A 20,624-nucleotide genomic window follows, 5' to 3' on the forward strand; every position below is an offset into this window, starting at 1 on the left:
TGCCCAGTTATTCAGATTCGATATCACCTAAAACCCACCAAATGACTCTCGCCACCATATTATCATATTCCCAAGTTTTTGACTCAATCCTATATCGATTGGTCCACTAAATCACAATTCAAGTTCGTGCACGTAGTTCATTCGAAATGGAGAGGTTGTTGTATTGCTTAGTTTTAGCTATTGATTTTACTCGAAACCCGCCGAATGACTCATCCCGCGATATTATGATATTCCCCAAGGTTTGGACTCAATCCCATGTCAGATTCGGTCCATGAAATCGGATAATTCAGTTCGCATTTAAGTTCGCTCTGAAATGGAGTGGTTGGTGTATGGCATAGTTCTCGGGATTGAATTTCACTCAAAACCCTTGATCAGTTCACAATTGCATATCATTTTGTACCCTTCTAACTTATGATTTGGTTATGTTATTGAGTCAAACGTGTGCTTTTAATCCCTTTTCTGTTTATCATTCAGTTCATTGAGCCTTTGGTAGCAATGGTGCCTTTGGATAAGTAAAGATGCAAAATGGTGCAAAAACGAGCAGACTGGGTTGGCAACTCATTTCGCCTTAACGTCTTTCTCCCAACTTTGATTGGCCCATATAATATGTGCTGAAAGATGAGAGTCTAAACTTCAAGATGGACTACTCAAATATATCAATTGATTAAGTGAACCCCAATCCGTGAGCCTATCAAAATGCACACCATGCTCAGGAATGCAACTGCTAGCCGTTGAGCCATATGCTAACAAGACAGCATGGAAATTCGAGGGCATGGGCAGCCGACATTCCTAGAGGCATGGGCTACACATCAAATCAGCAGTGGGAACCTAATAGGCAGCTGGATGGGAACAATAGGAATGGGTGTGCTTCACCAACCAAATGGGGAGCACGAATTTGCACTCTATAAATTGAGTGATGCACGCTCATTCAAGGGGAGTCACTCCATTCAGCCTAAAATTCACTTCAACCATCCTCTAACACTCCCATCCTTCCCCAAACACTCCATTCAGTCCCAAATCACCAAAACAACTCCAACAAGCCTTCCTTCCATTTCCTACGAATTTCCTCTTTCTCTGCCATCACCACTCACCCAAACTCATCCCAAATCACCTCTTTAGTTGCCATACTCTAGATGTGAGGAAGCTCTGGAGCAAGATTAGGTGTGGAGAAGCACTTGGAGAAGCCTTTGGACACCACAAGTAACTCGAAATGGTTTCTCCACTCTTATTACATTCATTATGTTTTCTTATTTTGTTTAAGTTTCATTTCCATTATGAGTAGCTAAATTCATAACTAGGACTTCATGTAACCTAACATGAATATTCTGGGTTTATAAGTTGAAGTTTTGAGTTTCAAGTCTGATTCATGATTCATGTTCTTATTCATTATGCTTATCATTAATATGCTTGTTTGGATGATTGATCACCATTAGAACTTGTATATTAGCTATCTTGGTTTGAATCAAGAGTAGACACCATGCTTTGATTCGAATTGAACTTTGAATAACAAAAGTATGTATGGACATTCGACAACAGGATTAGATACATGCTTGGTTGTTTAAATTGTTCTTCTATGCTTAATGAGTTCCTAATGCTTAATTTAGGTTAGACAACAAATGATCAAGTTAGGGAATTAGGAACACAAGGTTAGGACCAGACACCATGGCCTAATCATACTTTAGCTAGAATCAATCTTTGAATCCAATTAGACTTGTCACTTGACTCCTTATAACCTAGAATTGAACTATTATGGTGAATCAATGCCCTAGTCTCCCAACTGCTTTCCAGCCCCCAAAACACTCTTTGTTGCATTTGCTCACTTTGCTTTTGTTTGAAATTTCGTTTTACTCATTTGTTCAACAATTACAATCACTTTGCTTTAAATTCTATTTTAGACTTAACCTCCTACTTTCTTGGATTTGGTAATCTAAGTACATAACTAATTTTAACTTCTCACCTTGTGGGTACGAACCTCATACTTGTCTTTATATTACTAATTGGCCCATATAATTATGTAGTTAACATTTTAACAACAAATTTTGGCGCGTTTGGGATTGAATGAAAGTTCTTCCTGTTATGTGCCCAAGGTTACCCTATTCTCTTTAGTAGTACTAATTAACAGTTATTTTCTGTGTCGTTTATGTCAAGAAATCCTTACTTGAACAAGTTAGGTCTTCATTCCAACGCTCGAGATCTTTGAACACAGGACCATCTTTGCAACAAAACCGTGATCTCTGAAATTCAGAATCGTCTAGAAAGAGAGTTGGCAACCGCAAAAGAGCAAGCCATTGCCACATTTGAAGGTCTTGCATCCACACTGACTCCCTGTGTTCTTCACCTTCAAATTCGAATCAAGTTCAGACCAAGAAGAAGAAGAGATGGCTGCCAATGAGTACATGGGAGACCTTGATATCCCAACAATTCCAGCATCCCCTTCAGCATCTTGCTGCCCACTGCAGCTCGAAACTATGAGCTTAAATCTTCTCATCTTAATATGTTGCCTTCCTTTTCTGGTTTACCTAATGAAGATCCATTAACCCATATAAAGGATATTTTTAATGTCTGTAAGCTCTTTTCCTTGACAGGTGTGACGGAAGATCAACTTCGAATGAGAGTGTTTCTTACACTTTGAAAGATAAGGCAAAATATTGGTTGAATTCTTTAGCCTGGTTCACTCACGACTTGGCGAGCCATTCAAAAGAAGTTCTTGGAGAAATACTTCTCCACGCAAAAAACCAGCATGCTTAGGGACAAGATCTTACTATTTGCACAACAAGATGATGAGTCATTTTGTGAAGCATGGAGAGATTCAATGGGCTGCTCAATCAATGTCCTCATCATGGGATTCCATTGAAGCTTCAGATGCGATGTTTTATAAAGGACTAACCCTCTAGCCATAATATTGTCACTAATTTTGCAGGTGGTTCTTATAAGACTAAGACTAAAGAAACATATGAACTCTTAAGGAGATAGCAATGGAGACCCAACACACCGATACAAGAGGTAAACGATTGCAGTGGTCCTAATGATTCTTCCAGCAGCAGATTTCCAAATTGGAACAAAAGCTAGATGTCCTCCTTGCATTGAACTCAAGAAACCCTTCAAAGGAAGTGTGTAGCATCTGTGAAACTCATGATCATCCGACCATTTTTGTCCCTGGGGCTGTATATCCAGAATTTGTGCAAGAGCAAGCTAAGTTGGTGAATTCCTACAACCGCTGGTCCAATAAATGATCCATATTCTCAAAGTTATAATCCAGTTGAGGAATCATCCAAACTTTCATGGAGGAATATGTAATCGCTTAATCCCCTTCACCCAAAGGCCACAAGAATCATCATCTGGAGGATATAGAAGCAAATGGCAATCAACCAATCCAACTTCCAGCAAACTACACAAGCTGCCATCTCCAAGTTGGAAGTCTAATTAGGCCGATAGCCACCAAATAGCTCAAAGAGAACTCGGGAAATGGCCAAGCCAAACCGTGATCAATCCAAAACCAAGAAGCCAAGGCCTGTTCATGTGCTCAGATCAGGTAAGATTGTTGATAACAAAGTTGGTTCTGATCTATCAAATGATGTTGTGGTGTAGAGGATAAAGATGAAGAGGAAACCATAGCTATGGATGGAGAACAACCCAAAACATCCTAACTGCTTCCTACTGGCCAAATCTGATTCTCAAGAACCCAATCCATTTCAATTGCATAAAAGAGATGACAAATTTGTGCCATCGCATTCTTCATCAAGATAGATACGTCCCACCTCCTCCATATATTCCATCGATTCCATTTCCAGCCGCTTGAAGAAGGCAAATCAAGATAAGGCTTTTAAAGAGATTTATGATATTTTGAGTAAAGTTAATATCAATTTGCCCTGCTTGATGTTGTTAAACAGATTCTCCACATGGAAAGTTCATCAAGCACTTGATGACTCACAAGCTCAATTTTGCTCCAAGTGAAGAAGTAAAGCTCAACAAGAATGTGAGTCTTGTGTGGTTGCAAAGGAAGCTTCCACCAAAACTAGAAGATCCTCGCAGCTTTGACATTCCCATTAACATCTGGAGATAAGACTGGAAGAGCCATGTTGGACTTGGGAGCAAGCATCAATGTAATGCCATATCTGGGCTTTATCAGAGCTTGGCTTAGAAGGGTTAAAGAAAACCTCAATTGCCTTGAACTAGCTGATCATTCTATCAAATATCCAAAAGGTATTGTAGAAGATATTTTAGTTCATGTTAATACACTCATTCTTCCGGCTGATTTTGTAGTGATGGATATGGAGGATAACCCATATGGAGACCGCTTTGATCCCATTCTCTCGAGCACCATTCATGGCCACTGCATACAATCAATCAAAGTGAAAGATGGCACCTCTCCATGACTGCTTTGGGTGAAACTGTTGAATTTAAAGTGTTTGATGCTTCTCTCAACCTTCTATCACTCTTGATACTTGTTTTTCAATTGATGTTGTGGATCATGAGGTTGCTTCTAAAATAGTGCAGAAAAGTCTAATGATGCTCTAGAAGCAATTCTAACACAAGAAGAGGAAGATCTCTATGAATCACAGTTCCAAGAAGTGATGGCTGCCTTAGAAGTGTTTCAGCCATACCCACCATCCTTTAGGCCACCACTGAGCCTCTTGGACCATCCTCCACAAAATTGGAGCCATCCATTATTACCTCACCAAAGCTAGAACTTAAACCTCTACCCAATCATCTTAAACATACTTATTTGGGTGCTAATGAAACTCTCCTCGTTATAATTGTTGGTCTCACCTCACATGAAGAGGACAAAACTTAATTGAAGTTCTCAAAGAGCATAAACAGCCCTTGGATGGACCATAGCAGACATCAAAGGAATTAGTCCAAGCATGTGCATGCACCAATTTTAATGGAAGAAGACAAAGCAAACCATCTCGTGATGCACAAAGAAGGCTAAATCCCAACATGAAAGAGGTGGTTAGGGCTGAAGTTTTAAAGCTACTTGATGTGGGAATCATCTACCCAATTTCGATTCTAAGTGGGTGAGTCCTGTAAGTTGTTCCAAAGAAGTCCGGAATCACCGCTAAAGAATGAGAAGAATGAGCTAGTTCCAACACTAACTATCACCGCTGAGAGTTTGCATTGATTACGTGAAGTTGAATACATCCACAAGAAAATATCATTTTCCTTGCCTTTCATTGATCAAATGCTTGACCGCTTATCCGCCATGCTTACCACTGTTTCTCTTGATAGATTTTCAGGTTATAATCAAATTCTCATTGTCCTAAGACTAGGAGAAAACCACGCTCACATGCCCATTCGTACATTTGCTTATAGAAGGATGCCATTTGGTTTGTGCAATGCTCACAACTTTCCAAAGATGCATGATGGCAATCTTTTCTGATATGGTGGAACGATTCATGGAGGTATTTATGGATGATTTTTCAGTTTTGGTTCATCTTTTGATGATTGTCTTCACCACTTGTCTCTAGTGCTTAAAAGATGTCGAAACAAATCTGATTTTGAATTGGGAGAAGTGTCACTTCATGGTAAGACAAGGAATTGTGCTAGGCCATGTTGTTTCAAGTAAGGAATTGAAGTGGACAAAGCCAAGATAAATATCATCTCAAATCTACCACCCTGCCTCCTCAAAAGAGTTAGAAGCTTTCGGCCATGCCGATTCTATAGAAGGTTCATCAAAAATTTCGAGCATTTCAAGACCATTGTGTAATCTCCTTGCTAAGGATGTTTTTGAGTTTGACGAAACTTGCATGGAAGCTTTACGACCTTGAAGAAAGAGCTAACTTCACCCTATTATCATAGCTCCAGATTGGTCTTTACCATTTGAAATAATATGTGATGCCTCGACTTTGCTATTGGCAGCTTCTAGGTCAAAAGAAGAACAAGCTTCCCATGTGATTCATTATGCAGCCTGACCTTGAATGATGCCCAACTCCACCATCGCACAAATGAGAAGGAGTTGCTTGTCAGTGGTTTTTGCTTTAGAAAAATTTCTGCTCTTACCTTGTTGGTTCTAAAGTAATTGTTTATTCTGACCATGCTGCTTTTAGATACTTGCTCACTAAGAAGGACGCCAAACCACGCTTGATCGATGGATTCTCTTGTTGCAAGAGTTCGATTTGAGATTCGAGACAAGAAGGATGTGAAAATGTGGTGGTGACCATTTGAGCAGAATTGTGGTTGAAGAGCAAAGAGAAGCTGTACTACCCTTTGAATGAGATTTTCCTGCATGAACAACTATTTGTTGCCCAAGTCAAAGAGCCATGGTATGCTGATTTTGTTAATTATCTTGCTTGTGGTGTTCTTAGAAATGATCTAACTTATCAGACAAAAGAAGTTCTTTCCATGGTGAAACATTATGTCCGATGAACCTTTCCTATTCAAGCATTGCCCCGATCAACTCATTAGAAGATGTGTTCCAAGAAGAACAAGAAATCATCCTTAGTATAGCCACGAATTGGCTTGTGGAGGCCACTTTGAGCTAAGAAAACAAGACTTAAAATTTTGCAATCGTGTTTCTTTTTGGCCTACTCTATTCAAAGATGCATTTAATTTTTGTGTTATGTGATAGGTGTCAAAGGATGGGAAACATAAGCCGCAGAACGTAAATGCCATTGAAGAAAATACTTTGTGGAACTCTTCATGTATGGGTATTGATTTCATGGGACCATTCCCATCTTCCTTGGATATACCTACATACTTGTTGTTGATTATGTGTCTAAATGGGTAGCTATAGCCACCAAAACCAATGATCATAAGGTGGTGCCAAGTTCCCGAGGGACAATATTTTCACAAGGTTTGGTACTCCAAGGGCTGTCATTAGTGATGGAGGCAGCCACTACTGCAACAAGCCATTTGAAGCACTCATGAAGAAGTACAACATCACCCACCGAGTCACTACACCATATCATCCTCAAACTTCTGGTCCAAGTCGAAATACAACAGAGAAATTAAGCACATCCTAGAGAAGGTGGTGAATAGTACAAGGAAAGATAAATGGGCTGCCAAGCTCAATGATGCGCTATGGGCTTATAGGACGCATATAAGACTCCAATCGAATGAGCCCTTATCGCCTTGTGTTTGGGAAAGCTCTGTCACTTGCCAATGGAGCTTGAACACAATGCTTTTTGGGCCATCAAGAAGTTGAATTTGATCCGACAAGGCCGCCATGTTAGAAAGTTTCAGCTCAATGAATTAGAAGAAATTAGACATGAGTCCTATGAGAATGCAAGGCTTTACAAAGAACGAAACCAAGAGTTACTATGACAGAACATTCAACGGAAAGAGTCCACCAAAGGTATGTCGCTTCTTTTGTTTAACTCACGCTTATGCCTCTTTCCAGAAAATTGAAGTCTAGGTGGCTTGGCCCATTCACCGTGGTCAATGTTTCTCCCTATGGAGTGTGGAGATTCAAAACCCTAAAGATGGCTCGACTTTCAAAGTAAATGGACAACGCGAAGCCATTCTATGAGGGAGGTCATTGGAATTCAAACTGGTCATGTGGTGGATCATCTTCCATTCGTATAATCAAGTTTAATCGCATAATGTCTTGCCAAGACATTAACTAAGGCGCTTCTTGGGAGGCAACCCATGTGTTGAAGAATAAGGTGCTTGTAGCGGTCGACCTAATCGCATCAAGAGGAGTTTTCTAATCCTTGGTCTTAAACTTTTCCCTTATTATTTACATGTTCTCACTCATCTTTGTTATGCTTTAACATTGAGGACAATGTTCAATTCAGGTCTGGGGGAGGTTTTCAATTTTGTTCATTTGTGTTTACAATTTTCACCTGCTTGTCACTATTTTTATTTTTATTTATTTTTATTATTTTGAATTTCATACAATCAATGCTATGGAGCTGCCATTGAGATTTTCTATATCAGAAATTTTACACTTCACAAAGCTTTGCTCTTAGAATTCGTGGCTAAGGTACCATGCTGATTATTGAAGGAGAATAGTGGAGACTACCCTAGTGAGCTATTTCGAGCCTAATTGCATTCTTGAGAGGGTTTAAAGTGTTTTTATTCTCATCTCTACTTATTTTCTTCAATTCACTCTAAATGATCTCATTGTTCCATTTTGATTGAATACTAAGGATGATTCTCTTTGCATATATCAAAGTGTTCTCATTCATGAATGAACTCATTGAAGTGATGCTAGGCTATGTGTGTATAACCATTCTCTGCTTTCTTTTCACCCTACCCATTCGTGTGTTCCATCACCTCTCTTGCAGCCAAACACTTCGCCTTTTTCTTCTATCACCTCATAATTCCCTAACCTTGTATCTCAATCTGAGATATTTAACCTATTATAGCCATACCCTATAGCTTAGAAATATACCAAGGTGTGCCAAGATAAAGTTTGAAGCAAGGAAGTTGCTGCCACATGCCTAAATGTAAGTTGGTGTGAATCTGTGCAATGAAGTTAAAGAAGAAGTAGATCAAGTCAGCAAATAAGAAAGATAAAGAGAAAGTGTTTCGGAGAAAGTGTTTCGATTTGATCTAAATGTGAAATATAAGGTCTATGCCAGATGATGCTATGAAGTTGCAGCCATATCATTCTGAAATGGAGTGGTTGGTGTGTTGCCTAGTTCTTGAGATTGGATTTCACTCAAAACCCACCAAATGACTCCTCCAACCATATTATGATGTTCCCCAAGTTCTGGACTCAATCCCATATCGATTTGTCAATGAAATCGGATAATTCAGGTTCGTACAAGTTCATTCTGAAATGGAGTGGTTGGTGTATTGCATCATTCTTGAGATTGAATTTCACTCAAAACCCAACAAATGACTCCTCCCACCATGTTATCATGTTCCCCAAGTTGTGCATTCAATCCCATATCGATTGGTCCATGAAATCGGATAATTCACGGTTCGCTCGAATCGAGTGGTCGTGTATTGTCTAGTTCTTGAGATTGATTTCACTCAAAACCCACCAAACGACTCCTCCCACCATATTATGATGTTGCCCAAGTTTTGGACTCAATCCCATATCGATTGGTCCACGAAATCGACAATTCAGTTCGTACGTAGTTCGCTTCTTAAATGGAGAGGTACGATTGCAAAGTTTTAGCCATTGATTTCACTCAAAACCCGACAAATGACTCCTCCAAATGATATTATGATGTTCCCAAGGTTTGGACTCAATCCCACATCGATTGGTCCATGTAACTCGGACAATTGAGGTTCGCACGGTTCGCTCAAATGCAGTGATTGGTGTGTTGCCTAGTTCTTGAGATTCGATTTCACTCAAAACCCACCAAATGACTCCTCCCACTATATTATGATGTTCCCAAGTTTTGGACTCAATCCCTTATCGATTGGTCCATGAAATGACAATTCAGTTCGCATTAAGTTCGCTCAAATGACAGGTTGGTGTATAGCATAGTTTTAGCCGTTGGATTTCACTCAAACACCAAATGACTACTCCAACCATATTATGAGGTTCCCCATGTTTTGGACTCAATCCCATATCGATTGGTCCATGAAATCGGACTATCTGGGCTTCGACGTTCGCTCAAATGGGTTGGTTGGTGTATTGTCTGTTTCTTGAGATTCGATTTCACTCAAAACCCACCAAATGACTCCTCCCACCATATTATGATGTTCCCCAAGTTTTGGACCCAATCCCATATCGATTGGCCCATGAAATCGGACAATTCTAAGTTCGAACGAAGTTCGTTCAAAAATGGAGTGGTTGGTGTATTGCCTAGTTCTTGAGATTCTATTTCACTCAAGACCCACCAAATGACTCCTCCCACTATATTATGATGTTCCCCAAGGTTTGCACTCAATCCCACATCGATTGATCCATGAAATCTGACAGCCTGTGTCTGCACGGGTTAGTTTCCAAATGGAGAGGTTGGTGTATTATGTAGTTTTAGCCATCGGATTTCACTCAAGAACCACGAAATGACCCCTCCCACAATATTATGATGTTCCCCAAGTTTTGACTGAATCCCACATCGATTGGTCCACTAAACTGACAATCGGCTGCTAAGTTCGCTCAAATGGAGTGGTTGGTGTGTTGCCTAGTTCTTGGGATTGATTTCACTCAAAACACACCAAATGGCTCCTCCCACCATATTATGGTATTCCCCAAGTTCTGGACTCAATCCTATATCGATTGGTCAATGAAATCGGATAATTCAATTTCGTACGAAGTTCGTTCTGCTCAAATGGAGTGGTTGGTGTATTGCATAGTTTTTGAGATTGGATTTCATTCAAAACCCACCAAATGACTCATCCCACCATATTAATGTTCCCCCAGTTTTGGACTCAATCCCATATCGATTGGTCCATGAAATCCAATTCAGTTCAGACGTAGTTCTTTGAAATGGAGAGGTACAGTATTGCATACTTTTAGCCATTAGATTTCACTCAAAACCCGCCAAATGACTCCTCCCGCGATATTATGATGTTCCCCAAGGTTTGGATTCAATCCCACATTGATTAATCTAAAATCGGATAATTGAGTTCAGAGAAGTTCTGCTCAAATGGAGAGGTTGGTGTATTGACAGTTTTAGCCATCGGATTTCACTCAAAACCCGCCAAATGACTCTTTCCACCATATGATGATGTTCCCCAAGTTTTGGACTCAATCTCATATTGATTGGTCCATGAAATCTGACAATTCAGTTTAGTACGAAATTGTTCAAATGAAGTGGTTGTTGTGTTGCCTAGTTCTTGGGATTGGATTTCACTCAAAACCCACCAAATGGCTCCTCCCACCATATTATGACGTTCCCAAAGTTTTGGACTCAATCTCATATCGATTGGTCCACTAAATCGGACAATTGTGTTCGACGATGTTCGTTCTGAAATGGAGAGGTTGGTGTATTGCATAGCTTTAGCGATTTGATTTCCCTCAAAACCCACCAAATGACTCCTCCCACCATATTATGATGTTCCACAAGTTGTGGACTCAATCCCATATCGATTGGTCCATGAAATCGGACATTTTGCACAGTTTTTCTCAAATGGAATGCCCGTGCATTGCCTAGTTCTTGAGATTCGATTACACTCAAAACCCACAAAATAACTCCTCCCACCGGATTATGATGTTCCCAAGTTTTGGACTCAATCCAATATCAATTGGTCCACAATCGGACAATTCAGTTCGTATACATAGTTTTGGGGTATTGCATTGTTTTGGCAACTGGATTTCACTCAGAACCCACCAAATGACTCCTCCCACTATATTATTATGTCCCCCAAGATTTGGACTCAATCCCATATCGATTGGCCCATTAAATCAGACGATTCAGGTTCTTACGAAGTTCGGTTTGAAATGGAGAGGTTGGTGTATTGCATAGTTTTAGCCATTGGATTTCACACAAAACCCACCAAACGACTCTTCCCACCATTTTATGATGTTCCCTAAGTTTTGGACACAATCCCATATCGATTGGTCCATGAAATCGGACAATTCAGGTTCGTATGAAGTTCGTTCTGAAATGGACAGGCTGGTGCATTGCATAGTTTTAGCCATTGGATTTCACACAAAACCCACCAAACGACTCCTCCCACCATATTATGATGTTCCCCAAGTTTTGGACCCAATCCCATATCGATTGGCCCATGAAATCGGACAATTCAAGTTCGAACGAAGTTCGTTCCAAAATGGAGTGGTTGGTGTGTTGCCTAGTTCTTGAGATTCTATTTCACTCAAGACCCACCAAATGACTCCTCCCACGACATTTTGATGTTCCTCAAGTTTTGGACTCCATCCCATTTCGATTGGTCAATGAAATTGATAATTCAGTTTAAGTTCGCTCTAAAATGTGGTGGTTGTATTATGTAGTTCTTGAGATTCGATTTCACTCAAAACCCACCAAATGACTCCTCCCGCCATATTATGATGTTCCCCAAGTTTTGGACTCAATCCCATATCAATTGGTCCATGAAATCGGACAATTCGTTCAGACGTAGTTCGCTCAAATGGACAAAGTTGGTGTATTGCGTAGTTTTAGCCATCGATTTCACTCAGACCCCGCCAAATGACTCCTCCCACCATATTATGATGTTCCCCAAGTTGTGCACTCAATCCCATATCGATTGGTCCATGAAATCGGACAATTCTGTTTCGACGAGTTCGTTCTAAAGTGGAGAGGTTGGTGTATAGCATAGTTTTAGCTATTGGATTTTACTCAAAACCCACCAAATGACTACTACCACCATATTATGATGTTCCCCAAGTTTTGAACCTAATCCCATTTCGATTTGTCCACGAAATCGGACGATTCAGGTTCGTATGAAGTTCGTTCAGAAATGGAATGGTTAGTGTATTGCCTGGTTCTTGGGATTCGATTTCACTCAAAACCCAACAAATGACTCATCCAACCATATATGATGCTCCCCAAGTTTTGGACTCAATCCCACATCGATTGGTCCAGAAAATCGGACAATTCAGGTTCATGCGAAGTTCGTTTTGAAACGGAGTGGTTGGTGTATTGCCTAGTTCTTGAGATTCGACCAAATGAAGTGGTTGTGTGTTTCTAGTTCTTGAGATTGATTTCACTCAAGACCCACCAAATAACTCCTCCCACCATATTATGATGTTCCCCAAGTTTTGGACTCAATCTCATATCGATTGGTGCATGAAATCAGACAATTCAAGTTCAGACGGTTCGTTCCGCCCAAATGGAGTGGTTGGTGTATTGCCTAGTTCTTGAGATTCGTACCGAAATGAAGTGGTTGGTGTGTTGCCTAGTTCTTGAGATTGGATTTCACCCATGACCTCCCAAATGACTCCTCCCACCATATTATGATGTTCCCTAAGTTTTGGACTCAATCCCATATAGATTGATCCATTAAATCGGACAATTCGGGTTAGTACGAAATTGCGTTCTGAAATGGAGTGGTTGGTGTATCGCCTAGTTCTTGAGATTGGATTTCTCTCAAAACTCGCCAAATGACTCCTCCCACCACATTATGATGTTCCCCAAGTTTTGGAATCAATCCCATATCGATTGGTCAATGAAATCGGATAATTCATGTTCGTACGAAGTTCGTTATGAGATGGAGTGGTTGGTGTATTGCGTAGTTTTAGCAACTGGATTTCACTCAAAACCCCCCAAATGACTCCTCCCACCATATTATGATGTTCCCCAAGGTTTGGGCTCAATCCCATATCGATTGGTGCATAAAATCGGACAATTTAGGTTCGTATGAAGTTCGTTCTGCTCAAATTGAGTGGTTGGTGTATTGTCTGGTTCTTGAGATTAGATTTCACTCAAAACCCAACAAATGACTCCTCCCACCATATTATGTTGTTCCCGAAGTTTTGGAGTCAATCCCATATCGATTGTTCCATGAAATCGGACAATTCAGAATCGTATGAAGTTCGTTCTTAAATGGAGAGGTTCGTGTATTGCATAGTTTTAGCCATTGGATTTCACTCAAAACCCACCAAATGACTCATCCTGCGATATTATGATGTTCCCGAAGGTTTGGACTCAATCCCATATCGATTGGTCCATGAAATCGGACAATACATGTTCGTACGAAGTTCGCTGAAATGTATTGGTTGGTGCATTACCTAGTTCTCAAGTTTGGATTTCAGTCAAAACCCACCAAATGACTCCTCCCACCATATTATGATGTTCCCCATGTTTTGGACTCAATCCCATATCGATTGGTGCATGAAATCGGACAATTCAAGTTCAGACGGTTCGCTCTGAAATGGAGTGCTTGGTATATTACCTAGTTCTCGAGATTGGATTTCACTCAAAACCCACCAAATGACTCCTCCCACCATATTATGATGTTCCCCATGTTTTGGACTCAAACCCATATCGATTGGTCCATGAAATCGGATAATCTGTGTTCAGACAAGTTCGCTCAAATGAAGTGGTTGGTGTATTGCCTAGTTCTTGGGATTAGATTCCACTCAAAACCCACCAAATGACTCCTCGCGCCATATTATGATATTCCCCAAGTTTTAGACTCAATCTCATATCTATTGGTCTAGGAAATCGAACAATTCATGTTCGTTCGAAGTTCGTTTTGAAATGGAGAGGTTGGTGTATTGTATAGTCTTAGCTATTGTATTTCACTCAAAACCCGCCAAATGGCTCCTCCCGCGATATTATGATGTTCCCCAAGGTTTGGACTCAATCCCATATCGATTGGCCCATGAAATCGGAAAATTCATGTTCGAAGTTCGCTCAAATGTATTGGTTGGTGCATTACCTAGTTCTCAAGTTTGGATTTCAGTCAAAACCCACCAAATGACTCCTCCCACCATATTATGATGTTCCCCATGTTTTGGACTCAATCCCATATCGATTGGTACATGAAATCGGATAATTCAAGTTCGCACGAAGTTCGCTCAAATGGAGTGCTTGGTGTATTACCTAGTTCTCTAGATTGATTTCACTCAAAACCCACCAAATGACTCCTCCCACCATATTATGATGTTCCCCATGTTTTGGACTCAAACCCATATCGATTGGTCCATGAAATCGGACAATTCAGGTTCGTATGAAGTTCTGTTCCAAGTGGAGTGGTTGGTGTATTGCCTAGTTCTTGAGATTCGATTTCACTCAAAACCCACCAAATGACTCCTCCCACCATATTATGATGTTCCCCAAGTTTTGGACTCAATCCCATATCGATTGGCCCACTAAATCGAACAATTCAGGTTCATACGGTTCGCTCAAAAGCAGAGGTTGGTGTATTGCATAGTTTTAGCCATTGGATTTCACTCAAAACCCGCCAAATGACTCCTCTCGCGATATTATGATGTTCCCCATGGTTTGGACTCAATCCCATATCGATTGATCCATGAAATCGGACAATTCATGTTCGAAGAAGTTCGCTCTGAAACGGAGAGGTTGGTGCGTTGCATAGTTTTAGCCATTGGATTTCACACAAAACCCACCAAATGACTCCTCCCACCATATTATGATGTTCCCCAAGGTTTGGACTCAATCCCATATAGATTGGTGCATGAAGTCGAACAATTCAGTTCATACGGTTCGCTGAAACCGAGTGGTTGGTGTATTGCCTAGTTCTTGAGATTCGATTTCACTCAAAACCCACCAAATGACTCCTCCCACCATATTATGATGTTCCCCAAGTTTTGGACTCAATCCCATATCGATTGGTCCATGAAATCGGACAATTGGTTCAGCATTTAAGTTCGAAATGAAGTGGTATGTGTATTGCCTAGTTCTTGAGATTGGATTTCACTCAAAACTCACCAAATGACTCCAACCACCATATTATGATGTTTCCCAAGTTTTGAACTTAATCTCATATCGATTGGTCCTTGAAATCGGACAATTCAAGTTCTTACGAAATTCGCTCTGAAATGGAGTAGTTGGTGTATTACCTTGTTCTAAAGATTGGATTTCACTCAAAACCCACCAAATGATTCCTCCCACCATATTATGATGTTCCCCATGTTTTGGACTCAATCCCATATCGATTGGTCCATGAAATCGGACAATTCTGGTTCGTATGAAGTTCGTTTTGAAATGGAGTGGTTGGTGCATTGCAGAGTTTTAGACATTGGATTTCACTCAAAACCACCAAATGACTCCTCCCACCATATTATGATGTTCCCCATGGTTTGGCCTCAATCCCTCATCGATTGCATGAAATCGGACAATTCAAGTTCAGACGAGTTCGTTCTGAAATGGAGTGGTTGGTCTATCACTTAGTTCTCGAGATTGGATTTCACTCAAAACCCACCAAATGACTCCCCCTACCATATTTTGATGTTCCCCAACTTTTGGACTCAATCCCATATCAATTGGTCCATGAAATCGGACAATTCAGTTCGTACAAGTTCTGCTCAAATGTAGTGGTTGGTGTATTACCCAGTTCTTGATTCGATTTCACTCAAAACCCGCCAAATGACTCTTCCCACTATATTATGATGTTCCCCAAGTTTTGGACTCAATCTCATATCGATTGGTGCATGAAATCGGACAATTCAAGTTGGTACAAAGTTCGTTCTAAATGGAGTGGTTGGTGTATCACCTAATTTCTAGATTGATTTCACTCAAAACCCACCAAATGACTCCCCCCACCATATTTTGATGTTCCCCAAGTTTTGGACTCAATCCCATATCGATTGGTCCATGAAATCGGACAATTCAAGTACGTACGAAGTTCGTTCTGAAATGGAGTGGTTGATGTATTGCCTAGTTCTTGAGATTGGATTTTGAATCATGTTTCTCCTATCACAAACATACATATAATTAGGTAACTTGTGCCCATCCATATATATAATTTCTTAAATATTTGTCATTTGTGCGCTTTAAATCGGACGTTTAACGTTTGCAGATGAGGAAAGCTTTTGTGTTTTTTGGTTGTCCATTTAGGCAGGAATATCAATTGTGATATTTGTATTCCATAAATAGGCATCAAATTACTGAAAATGAGCTCTGATGTGCTGTTATTATGGTGAGCCAGTAAGTTCATCTTAATAACTTTTCATATATCATACGTATACTCTTTTTCGCCACATATTCCTTACATATAAACAATGAAATAATCACGAAGCTAATCAAATGGCCAAACGTTGTTCGATTTGGCTGATTTTTTGTGAGGGAGGTATTTGAATAATGACCTAACAAATTCCCAGTTTAGATCATGAGATGACATAGTAAAGTGGGCCCAAATAGGTGGTGTGTGCCACATGAACTTACTAACCAGTTAGCGATTATAAAGGATATAACTATTAGTGCTACTTGTGACACGTTGTCATTTCCAGGTAATACATATCCAGGTAATACATAGTATATATATTCAATGCGAATATTAATTTGATGTCATATGTTCTCGTGAATCCATTAGTACCAGGAATCAAATTAAATACCAAGTGATTAAATTTGTTGTTGGCGAGTCCTCATTTAGTTAGAATTTTGGTTACCTACAACTTTTGCTCCAGATGTGTGATTTAATATGTACATTATACTGTGTTCGTAAGTAACACAAAGCTAAACATAAACAGAAACTCACAATACGTATTCTTGAAAATACATTTGTCCTTTCTCTAGGCATTTCTTTAGACAAAGACCCCGTTCCCTTTTTCCTCTTTACGGATGCTAATTATTTCTCATGTAGTTCAAATCAAACTCGTGTTTGAATTGAAATTGAAATATTACTGATGCAAGTTCTTCCCTTCGTCTGAACCAGACAGGTTCATAAGCCATGCATATATACTGAAGTTTCGTTATTCAATACCAAAAGTTACTCTCCAGATAATAGGAAAGCTGAAACTAATTAATAATCAACATTCGTAATCTTCCAACTATTAATATATATCCAACTCCATATTATATTATATATTCAAGGTCGTTCGTGCATGCATGGAGTCAGATAAGCGAAAATACTTCCTAGTGATTATTTCATGGTTGTCATATGAGAAACACCAAGTTCTATGTTATACACACACACACACATATATATATATATATAATATTCCAACAAAGCAATATCCAATATATGTAATTGAATTTTGAAATAATCTCTCATCACTAATTTTGCATTATTTGCAGCAAAATAAGAGTTCTGCTAGCTATCTAGCTCACCTAGCCCTACTTCACCAAGATAGCACTTGTCCCCGTTCCTGATCCTATATATATAATTTTGGTGTTCTATAGCTAGCTATAGCATCCAAAAAAAAAAAAAAACACATGAAACGACACTTGTGAACAACTTCAATCGTATAATGCCCCCATTTTTAATGGGGTAGTTTTAAGGGTTTTTTAATCATATAAAACAGTTCAGATCTCTTTCTTTGAGTATTCCACAATGGAGAACGGAAAGTTTGCATTATTTCTTAAAAGATTATGACATTATTTTCACCGATTACTAATTAATTTTGTCTTGAATGTTTATATTCTAACATGATATATGAAAGTATTATATCCACGAGTCATGCTCATTTTCGATGTTTACTTTGTTGTTCTCATTCGACTTTATTCTTAGTGGTTTCCCACAGTGAGTTTATTGTTACACACTTTTTTTTTTTTTTGCCAACAAAAATAAAAATATACAAACGAAGATAGTCTTTTTTTTTTTCTCTCTTTTTTCTTTGTGATCAAAGATAGGAAGGGAGGGGGATTTACACATACACACTAGTATCTAGGATTAGGAGTTTCGAACCCGAAAATATTGATTTTAGGCAAAAAAACACTTTTCCATTATGATAGATATGGACCCATCGACCAAAAGAAGATAGTCCTAACTAAGAAGATATGGATCACCCTAAGGCAACATTTATAGCTGGTACCTATTTTCTTATCTTAATTATGTTGATATTTCTGAGACATAGCCACGTAAGGCGAACCAATTATGTTTTCAAACAATGTCTCTGGCCCACACCCCTTTATCAACCACAATCTTTATTTACCAAATATTTTATTTGACTAATAGGTAGTAGCTAACTAATTGAAAGGACCAATCCCTAACAAATCTTCAAATCGTGAATAGTACGTTGTGTTTAATTCTGTTTCTTCATATTTGAGCTAACCCCACTTGTCATCCTCTTTTATGTTTAACAAATAAGATCGCATCCGTGCGGAATAGATGATTATATTGCCAAATTGGATCACCAATCAGGCATAAACCAACATGATCAATAATTAAAGTTCAAACTTTCGCAATATAAACATCTTATATTATCAAATAATTTTTAAAGAGTGCTGTTATTTCTACCCATCTGTCTTATTTTTCCACCCACTTTATTTTCAAAATTTTAAAAACAAATTTATCCCTTTACAAAATGACTTTTAAGAACAAATTTAGAACTCTATCTATTTATTAATATAAGCTTGACACATCATTAAAATTAAATCTAAGGGATTGCCACTTTTACTTGGGGAAAATAAAACAAAGGGAACCTAATGTCCCGCTTCTTTCTTCATAAAGGATGAACAGAACCCACCCAAACTCTGAAACTCAAATATCCATTTTTATTGTCTAGTTTCATGCCATATTGAAATCTAATCTCTTATCTTTTCATTCCGGACTAGAATTTAGAATCTTTAGTTTTTTCTACTTGGCTAATTTGTTTTCAAATCAGACCTAATATACTTCCTTTTTCCAAAAATAATAGAACCTTCAACCATATCTAGGCGTCAGAACTCAAAAGACAAGAAGAAATTCCTTAGTGAGAGAAATAATTGAAAATAAGATAAAATTAATAGTTTATTTGAATATCAGAGAGAGAGAAGCAAAGGAACCATTCATGATCATGGGAATCAAAATACAATGGGTACAATGAGTTCTATTTGTTTGAGGGTTTATATTTTTTTTAAGGAAGCGAGGTTTGGGTCGCGAGGAGGAGGGAGAGACTTAAGCAGGGGTGGGCTAATTGAAGAATTTTTTAATTGTAATGGAAAATATGAAAATACAATTAATGGTTTTTAAAAAATACTAATAATTAGCAAAGAGAATTTACTAAAATTAATAATTAAATGATATTTTAGGAATAATGGTGGGTGGAAAGATAAGTTCGTGTTCTTTCAAATTTACATGGTGGGTGGGAAGATAAGGCGGGTGGAAAAATAGAACAAGAGGGTGGAAATAGCAGCACTCTGATCAGTTCACAATTGCATATCATTTTGTACCATTCTAACTTATGATTTGGTTATGTTATTGAGTCAAACGTGTGCTTTTAATCCATTTTCTGTTTATCATTCAGTTCTTTGAGCCTTAGGTAGCAATGATGCCTTTGGATGAGAAAAGATGCAAAATGGTGCAAAACCGAGTAGACTGGGTTGGCAACTCATTTCGGCCTTAACGTCTTTCTCCCAACTTTGATTGGCCCATATAATATGTGCTTGGAAAGATGAGAGTCTGAACTTCAAGATGGACTACTCAAATGTATCAATTGATTAAGTCAACCCCAATCCGTGAGCCCATCAAAATGCACACCATGCTCGAGAATGCAATCAAGTATTGTTGAGCCATGTCGACAAGACAACATGGAAACTCGAGGCATGGGCAGTGACATTCCAAGAGGCATGGGCAGCTGACATTAGGATGAGGCATGGGCTACACATCAAATCAGCAGCATGGGAACCTAATGGGCAGCTCGGACAAATGGGAACAAGTTAGGAATGGGTGTGCTTCACCACCAAAGGGGGAGCACGAATTTGCACTCTGAATAGAGTGATGCACACTCATTCAAGTGGAGTCACTCCATTCAGTCTAAAATTCACTTCAGCCATCCTCTAACACTCTCATCCTTCCCCAAACACTCCATTCAGTCCCAAATCACCAAAACAGCTCCAACAAGCCTTCCTTCCATTTATGAAACGACCTAATCCAATTCTACTTTGGAATTCGAATGAAACTTTAAAATCAAACTCAGGATGTGGGTCATAAATGACCAAAATGACAAACGCTAACACAAACTACGGGGCCTAACTCGTGGCTGCGCTCGTAACTATAGGCTGCCTACGACCCTTCATCGAGGATCAAGCCACACGTAGTTCTCTCCTCTGTTCTTGACTCGCAATGGTTCGTTATTTTGTAACTCGTTTACTTAACCGTAAAACCTACTCTAGGGCTGACATTTACGGAGCATCCGGGACTCGTTTTACGATACGTCAAATACTATACGATCCTAGAAATTCCTAGATTAACATACTTGGAATTAACTA

General features: G+C 39.1%; 1 non-coding gene and 1 pseudogene across 1 annotated transcript; one reads left to right on the forward strand and one right to left on the reverse strand.

Moving 5' to 3' along the window:
* Positions 1 to 2,740: 2,740 nt before the first annotated feature.
* Positions 2,741 to 2,846, reverse strand: LOC148915157 (small nucleolar RNA R71). Its single transcript, XR_016122395.1, has one exon. It is a non-coding gene; the product is annotated as a small nucleolar RNA R71 (small nucleolar RNA).
* Positions 2,847 to 3,357: 511 nt separating this feature from the next.
* On the forward strand, positions 3,358 to 4,688 carry LOC148915158 (uncharacterized; annotated as a pseudogene).
* Positions 4,689 to 20,624: the final 15,936 nt, after the last annotated feature.

Source organism: Prunus mume, linkage group LG7 (genome assembly GCF_029339155.1).
Source record: "Prunus mume cultivar Tortuosa linkage group LG7, ASM2933915v1, whole genome shotgun sequence".
Classification (NCBI taxonomy): Eukaryota; Viridiplantae; Streptophyta; class Magnoliopsida; order Rosales; family Rosaceae; genus Prunus; species Prunus mume.